We start from the raw sequence: 8,930 nt of genomic DNA on the forward strand, positions 1-8,930 counted from the left end.
CCTGAATAGAACAAAAAGGCTGACCCTCCTTCCTTCCCACCCCGCCCTCCCAACCCTCCACCCCCCAAAGAGTGAATTCCTCCTGGCTTACATCCTTCACGCTGGGACATCTTGGTTTTTTTCTTGCCTCCGGACTGAATTCTTCACCTGGGTTTCAAGCCTGCCTGCCTTTGGACTGGAACTAAACCATTGGTTCTCCTGGGTCTCCAGCTTGCCTACTTACCCTGCATATCTTTGGACTTGTCAGCCTCTGTAATCTTGTGAACTAATTCCTTATAATAAACCTCTGTATATATATTTATACATTTATATATTTACTATTGGTTCTGTTTCTCTGGAGAACCCTAATACACTTTTTTTTCCTATGCATAGTCTTAAAACATGGACATTTTATATAACTAACTTTTGTACAGTTTTATTTTAAGTATACTTTAGTGTTCATTGATTTTCAGAAACTTATATAAGAGAAAATAGTTATATAACATTTACCTTTTTTAAAGCATAGGGAATGCAAATCTTTTTTGTAAGTGTGTCGTCATACTTGTGAACAGCTCGTCACAGAATATGGTTACCTGAAAGCTCCACTCACTCCTGAGTACTTTTTGGCCAGTCACTGTTCCTCAAACCTGGATGTGGTCTAAGTGGCACCCAGTGGGATTTCTGTCTCTCTATCTGACCCTGTAAGTCTGGCAGTGCAGTCGGCTATAGGGTTTATTTTCTTGGAGGCTGAATCACAGCGATGCCCAGATGATAGTTTCATCTAACACTTTGGTTATACAAGGTCTCTTATTATGAACGTAAGTTTTCTTGTTTTACTATTGGTCTGGCCTGGTGCTTTGGAGGTTATTTTCAAGAAGATAGGAAAAGAGACTCCAGATGCCAAGGATCGGGTGGACTCGATGCCAGAGACGAACTATGAACTAAATTTTAACCAATTTAAACCAATGAACTAAATTTTCATTGAGTTTTCCATTGTTCCCATTGCTTCTTTTAGAGAATGCTATTGCTGGGGGGTGGTCCTTCATCAGGCCCTGTTGCTCTGGAAAGGTCATCAAAATGCCCTCACTGCCATCTCCCCACTGACCACAGGCTGGCACAGCACAGAGACTTCTGCTTTGCTCTCAGGGCCCCCGCACTTAGGCAGCCTTGACCACTCTGGACACAGACGCATTAAAGAGACACATCCAAACCTCTTTTTCTTCTTCTTCCTTTTTTGGAGGTGGAAAGGGGCAGAGGGAGAAGGAGAGAGAATCTTAAGCAGGTTCCACACCCAGGGTGGTGCTCAATGCAGGGCTCGATCTCACAACCCTGAGATCATGACCTGAGCCAAAATCAAGAGTCAGATACTTAACCGACGGAGCCACCCAGATGCCCCGACACATCCATACCTCTTAAGAAAACTCCCCCAAACCCAATCCCCTTCCCAGTCCCTGGGACTCCTTTTTCGTTAACCAGGCTACTCCTTTTTCCATCCCAAGCACCAGTATCTTCCACATCCCTGTTCCATCCTCAGCACCAGGTTAATTCCTTTTCAATAAAGTACTAGAAGAATTTTTTTCCATGACAGCCCCTGAAATACAAAGGAGCTGCAGCCCACCCCACCCCACCTGCACACAACCAGTGGAGAAGAACTCAAATTCTAGAACATAAAGTCTTGATTGGAAAATAGGTGATACTTCTCTATCATAATGAGGAAATACATTTCTATCATGATGAATCTACAGTCAGGAAAATAAGACAAAGGTGACATTTTAAATATACTAGGAGACATTTCAGACTTACAAAAAGGTGTGCACATTAATGTAATCAGCACCTGTGTTAAAAAATAGGGGCACCTGCATGTTTCAGATGATTAAGCATCTGCCTTCGCCTCAGGTCATGATCTTGAGGTCCTGGGATCGAGCCTGCATCCAGCTCCCTGCTCAGTGGAGAGCCTGCTTCTCCCTCTCCCACTGCTGCTCCCCCTGCTTGTGCTCTCTCTCACTCTCTCTCCCGCTCTGTCAAATAAAAAATCTTTAAAAAAATAAAAAATAGGGGTGCCTGGGTGGCTCAGTCGTTAAGTGTCTGCCTTCAGCTCAGATCATGATCCCGAGGTCCTGGGATCAAGCCCAGCATTGGGTTCCCTGCTCAGCAGGAAGCCTGCTTCTCCCTCTCCCACTCCCCCTGCTTGTGTTCCCTCTCTCAATGTGTCTCTCTGTCAAATAAATAAAAAGTAAAATCTTAAAAAAAGTAAAGCATTACTAATAGTTTGTATTCCATAATCATATTTTCCTTATTTCTCCTCCCAACAAAAATGAAGACTCTCCTAAATTTTGTGGTTCTCATTTCCATGCATTTTGTTACAATTTTATTACATATGTATATATCCTTAAGCAATATATGTATGGTTATTTTGTATATTTTAAGTTTGTATGTCAATAGTATCTTCCTGTGTGTATTCCTCTGCATCCAGCTTCATCTGTGGGGAGACAGCTGCAGATTTACATTTCACTGCTGTAGAGAATTTCCTTGAACCAATATACCACATCCTACTTATCCTTTCTCCAGTAGATGGGGTAGGTTGTTACCAAGTATGTATTACCCAGTATTACATACAATGTAGCTATGAACATTCTTTTTCATAATGCCTTGTTGACTCAAGTTAACATTTCTCTAAAGGAAACTTTACCTAGGAGTAGAATTGCTGGGTCCTAGGGCATGAACATCTTCTACTTCAATATCAATTGCAAATTGGTCTCCAAAGTTGAGACACCAATATACCCGCTTACCTTTTGCTTCACATCTTTACCAATGCTTAACATGCTCAGAATTCTTCACTTTTGCCAGTGTAATTTGGTATTTCATTGCGGTTTTAACGTCCCTGATTACCAATGAAGTGGAGCATTTTTCATATGTTTGTTAGCTATTCAGGTTTCCTTTTCTGTAAAGGGCTCTTGTGATTGTTCATACCCTCTGTCATCATCATTATTATTATTTTGCAATATTGGGTTGTCTTTTTTGTACTGATTTATAGGAGTTCTTTCTGTGCTCAAGAAATTAATTCCTTGTCATTGATTTGCATTTGCAAATATATTCTTCCAGTCTGCAGCTTGTCTTTTTATTTTGTTTATGGTATTTTTGGATGTACAGAATTTTAAAACCTTAATATAGTCAAATGGCAGTTTTCTTTCATGTGTGCTTTAATTTTGTTTTAAAAAACAACTCTCTTCGAGGCGCCTGGGGGGCTCAGTCGGTTGGGCATCTGCCTTCTGCTTGGGTCATGATCTCAGGGTCCTGGGATTGAGCCCCACATCATGCTCCCTGCTCAGCGGAGAGTCTGCTTCTCCCTCTCTCTCTGACCCTCCTCCCTGCTTGTGCCCTCTCTCTCTCTCTCTTTCTCTCTCTCTCTGTCAAATAAATAAAATCTTCCAAAAAAAATAAAAATAAAATTTTTATGATATCACTCCCAAAGTTAAGGGTATTATGTTTAATGTATGTTCAACATTCTTCTTTTTGCTATTACAATATCTTCCAAGGATAAATTCACACTGGTGTCATGATATAAGTCTATCTTTCTGGTCAGAATTCAACTTGGCTTACAAGTCATTCTTAATATATTTACTCCCTTTAGAGCAACATAATCATGAGCAAGGCAAATGTTCTCTGGATAAATATTAAAAACTTCCCCATATCCCACCATGAAGTATTTCCTGATTAATTTTAAAGTAATAAGTTTCTTTTGACCTTATCTAAAAATCCATGATCCTCTTCATCCTCCACTTTAAAAAATACACTAATTTTCTTGCTTTTCCTGAGTACTTTTTTTAAAGATTTTTTTTTTTTTATTTGAGACAGAACGAGAGAGAGAGAGCACATGAGAGGGGGGAGGGTCAGAGGCAGAAGCAGGCTCCCCACCGACAGGGAGCCCGATGCGGGACTCGATCCCAGGACTCCACGATCATGACCTGAGCCGAAGGCAGTCGCTTAACCAACTGAGCCACCCAGGCGCCCTTCCTGAGTACTTTGAAGTGTGAATAAGCAGCAGGAGATGGAGCCTCAGCTTAGCCTGGGATGAAGTCTGAGCACATCTACAGGATTGCTCGGCAGGCTCACCAGAAGCCTATTTCCATGAGGGCCTGAAAATCCTTGAAGGACTGAACTTATCCTTGGGGAAGAGGGAACCAGGCATAGTGCAGTTGCAAACCTTTACTTTTCTGAGGGAAGAGGAAATTCTGTATCAAGTCTGAAACTTAGATTTGATTCACAGGTCAATAGTACATTCCCTACTCCCTTCTTCCCCTGATGGAAAACAGATATGACATTAAAGTCAACTCAATAAGAATTTTAGATTATATAGTATAAACTTTCTTCTGAACTCTAAGAATACTTTTGTCTTCAAATATTTATGCTAAAATATTTGACCACCAGACCACCCAGGTTCCAATCTCAGCCTTATCACTTATCTGGGGGATGTTCAGCAAGTTATTTAACTTCCGTGCCTTGGTTTCTTGAACTGTAAAATGAAAATAATAAAAGTAGTAGCTACTTCATAGGATTATAGTTGATGATTAAATGTTAATGTATGTGTATGTATGCATGTGTGTATATAAATATGTGTATTTCCAATTTGTCTGCTCATACAGCCCAGTAGCATTGAGCACACAAAGTATCTGGATTTTGGCATCTAAATTCCATTCTCCACTAAAAAGAACCAAGACTACTTGAAGAAATGGTTGATTCCAGGTCTGAGGCAGGGAAAATACAAGATGAACCTGGAACATCTTTTTGTGCTATGTCAGAGTCACAGGAACCTGTTTGAAGGTGCTCTCATCGACCAAATCTGTAACAATTTGAACATTAAAAAAAAAAAAAAAGCAAAGGGATATAACCTATTGAGTAAAGAACAGGGCCATGGGGCGCCTGGGCTCAGTCGGTTAAGTATCCTACTCTTGATTTCAGCTCAGGTCATGATCTCAGGGTTGTGAGATCAAGCAAGCCCCATGTCGTGTTGGCTCCACACTCAGCAGAAGTCTGCTTCTCCCCTTTTCCCTCTGCCCCTCCCCCCACTTGTGCATTCTCTTTCTCTCTCTCTCTCTCTAATAAATAAATCTAAAAAAAAAAAAGATTCTCTCCCTCCTCCCCTCACCTCCTTGTTCTCTCTCTCTCTTAAAAAAAAGAACAGGACCACAATAGTATATCTATAGATAGATAAAGGTCATTTTTAAAAAAAATTTTATTTATTTTATTTGAGAGAGAGAATGAGATAGAGCATGAGAGGGGGAAGGGTCAGAGGGAGAAGCAGAACCCCCGCTGAGCAGGGAGCCCGATGTGGGACTCGATCCCAGGACTCCAGGATCATGACCTGAGCTGAAGGCAGTCGCCTAACCAACTGAGCCACCCAGGTGGCCAGATAAAGGTCATTTTTAAAGTAGAAAGTCATGTGGAAGAACTGAGGGAATTAGAAAAGCATCATTTGACAACCATAATATAATTATGGATGCTAAAACTAGTGGATGAAAGTTTGAGGAATAACAGAATATTTCCATAGGCTCAGAATATCTTTCCACAAGATACCTATTAAGTACAAAGAGTAAACTAATAACTTGACAGTGGAGAAATCTGGTTGATACCACCTTAACCAATATTAAAGATAATATCACTAATAGTGGGACAAACCAATATTATATGCCTTCTGAAGCACTGACGAGAACTCAGCATTGGGGAAAAAAAAAAAGCAACAAAAAACAACTCAGCATCACTTCTGTGGTATTCTTGCCAAATCACTTAGTCTGAATCTAATCATGAGGGGCTATCAGACGAATCCAAACTGAGGGACTGTCTACAACACAACTGACCTGTGCTCTTCAAAAATATCAATGTCCTTTAACTATGAAGAAAGACTGCCAGATTAAAGGATGCTAAGGAGGCATGACAATTGAATGCACATATAGTCTTGTATTTTCTTCTAATTTAGAAGACATTTTTAGGACAAACGGTGAAAACTGAATGTAGATTAGATAATAGTATTACATTAATTACAGTTCCAATGATTTTAGTAAAAACTCACTATTGAGGTATTTAGAGATGACATAATGTAACTCACTCTTAAATGGTTCATGAAAAAAATTACATATAGACACACACTTATGAAGGGGATAGGGAGAAGCAAATGCAAACTGTTAACAATTGGTGAATCTGGGTGAAAGATATTAAGGAGCTCTTTGTCTTATTTTTGCAACTTTTCTGTCTGAAATTCTGATTTGTTTATTACCTTGATTATGGTAATGGTTTCATGGTTGTATGCATATGTACAAACTCATCAAACTATACATTAAATATGTGCAGTTTTTTGTGTATCAATTATACATCAATAAAGTGGAAAAATTTTAAATGTATGTAAAAGAGCTTAGCATGGTGTTTGGCACATAATAAGTATATGTGTGTTTGCTATCATTATAAGGATAGATTAGAAACCTACGGTATGTGAAGATAAAAGAATGTGAGGGTAAAGATCATGAATGTAGGTGACATTTCCCCTAGAGTGTCACAAGTCCCAGGAATCCCAGGACTTGTAATAGTTTATTTTAGTGTCTAACATAGCCTATATTTTTTCACTTGGAAAGAATTGAAAAGCATCTGATCTTAAAGTGGAAAGTAAAAAATAGCTTTTTATTTGAAAAGAATGGAAAGATTTTGTAGGCAGATCATAAGCACACCATCTGGTTAACTCAAGAGAAATCCTAGAACTTAGATTCCACATTTTTTATCAGCCATGTATGGTTTAAGATAGACCTCTGTAAGCTAAAAATACCTAATCGTATTTGTCCTGCTATTCATAAGTTAATTGAAAATGCCATCAATTGCAATGCTAACAATTTCATTTATCCTACCGAAGAATCAGAGTCCATCATGGTTTGTATTTCTCAAGTTCGGGTGTTCAACTCCGTGCAAGACAAATTCATCATGTAAGAAGTAGGCAAAGTTGGCACAGTAGTGTCTAAAATAAATTTTAGTTTTTAAATACAATCACACTCAATGATCCCCAAGCAGGTATAATATTGCCTTCAGCAAATATTTTGCAAAGTCTGGAGACATTTTTGGTTGTCACTACTGGGTGGAAGGAGGGTGAGAAGGGGAGGGAATGTTACTGGCACCCAGTGTTAGAAATCAGGGATGCTACTGGGGCACCTGGGTGGCTCAGTCGTTAAGCGTCTGCCTTCGGCTTGGGTCATGATCTCAGGGTCCTGGGATCGAGCCCCGCATCGGACTCCCTGCTCAGCAGGAAGCCTGATTCTCCTCTCCCACTCCCCCTGCTTGTGTTCCCTCTCTCGCTGTCTCTCTCTGTCAAATAAATAAAATCTTAAAAAAAAAAAAATCAGGGATGCTACTAAATATCCTACAATGCACAGGACAGCCTCCTACAACAAAGACTTATCTGGTCCAAAATGTCAATATTGCCAAAAATGAGAAATCCTACACAAAATGAATGCATTTTCTAAAATGCCAACCAGTTAAAGTGCTACCAGGGATAGAATAATGCTTCTAGTCCTATCTCGATACAGAATTTTATCAGCTACTTTGTGCTTAGTATATAATAAATATTCAGTATTTATTTAATTATCAAAAATTTGTGCTGCTCTTATTCTATGAGTATTTTTTATGGTTTTCCCCTTATTTATGTATGAACTAAAACTGGACCAGAACTTCATTACTAGCTACCTTGTAAGTAGCCCACGCTTGTCTCAAAATATAGCAAGGGAGAGATTTTTATACAAGATTATAGATAAACTAGGTTACAGGAAAGTGGAGAACAGCTAATATACATTGGAGATAGAGTATGAAAGAAAATTTGTGTGGCTTCTAGAATAATGAAAGGATTTTCAATGACATTTTAGACATTTCTTAGGAAATCTCATTAAAAACAAAAAGTTAAATGATATTCAATACGGGGATAAGAATCCAGCCCTGAAAGAGTTCACATACTGTGCAAGTTTTTAAAGCTGTTCAAGCCACAGCTACTTGTCCCAACAAATGGGAGAGGATAAATCTCTCCCCGTCTTCTTTTGCTTATTTTGTGCTTGAGCAAAATGACATAGTAGGAAAGTACTTATCAATGCTCTACTCCTCAGGAGCATAGCTTGAAGGTGCCCCCATTAAAATGGAGAAGTTAGAAAGTGCTGAGAGTTCCTTTACCCCATCATTCGGTTTTATTTCTCACTAGGCAAGGAAATGTCCACAAAACCTTCATCAATCTGTAGCAAAACCTCAGGTCATCTGATATTTTTTTAAAAATTGTGCTTAATATTTTGTATTCCATGACTACCTCACATGTCTAGAAATCTTTGAAGTAAAAAATAAGTGATAATTACTTAAGGAATATAAGTATTAATATTCTTTTTTCAAAATAACATTTATTTGAGAGAGAGACAGAGATAGCGAGAACACGAGCGGGGAGGAGAGAGCAGGGAGCCCGACGCATGCGGGGTTAGACCCAGGACCCCGGGATCATGACCTGAGCTGAAGGCAGATGCTTAACCAACTGAGCCACCCAGGCGCCCCCACGTATTAATATCCTTTAGAAACTATTATCAAATTTCTTATTTAACTGCATTTATTTATGATATTTGTTTATTATTTTCTAAAATGTTCTAGATCTATTACCAGTTCTCCCCACATTTGATATGCTAAGAACAAAAATTATTATGCCCATTTGCAATTCAATGCATTTTAATTTTTATTAACTGTTTTAAGAATTAAATTAATATTTAGTAAAAAAAAAAAATTAACCAGTCCAGAGGACTTACAATGAAATACCACAGCCTCTTGGGGTGCCTGGATGGCTCAGTCGTTAAGTGTCTGCTTCGGCTTGGGTCATGATCCCAGGGTCCTGGGATCGAACCCCACATCAGGCTCCCTGCTAAAGTGGGGAGCCTGCCTCTCTCTCTCCCACT

The sequence above is a fragment of the Mirounga leonina genome, unplaced genomic scaffold (assembly GCF_011800145.1).
Source record: "Mirounga leonina isolate KUSES-001 unplaced genomic scaffold, KU_Mleo_1.0 Mir_125, whole genome shotgun sequence".
NCBI classification, from domain to species: Eukaryota; Metazoa; Chordata; class Mammalia; order Carnivora; family Phocidae; genus Mirounga; species Mirounga leonina.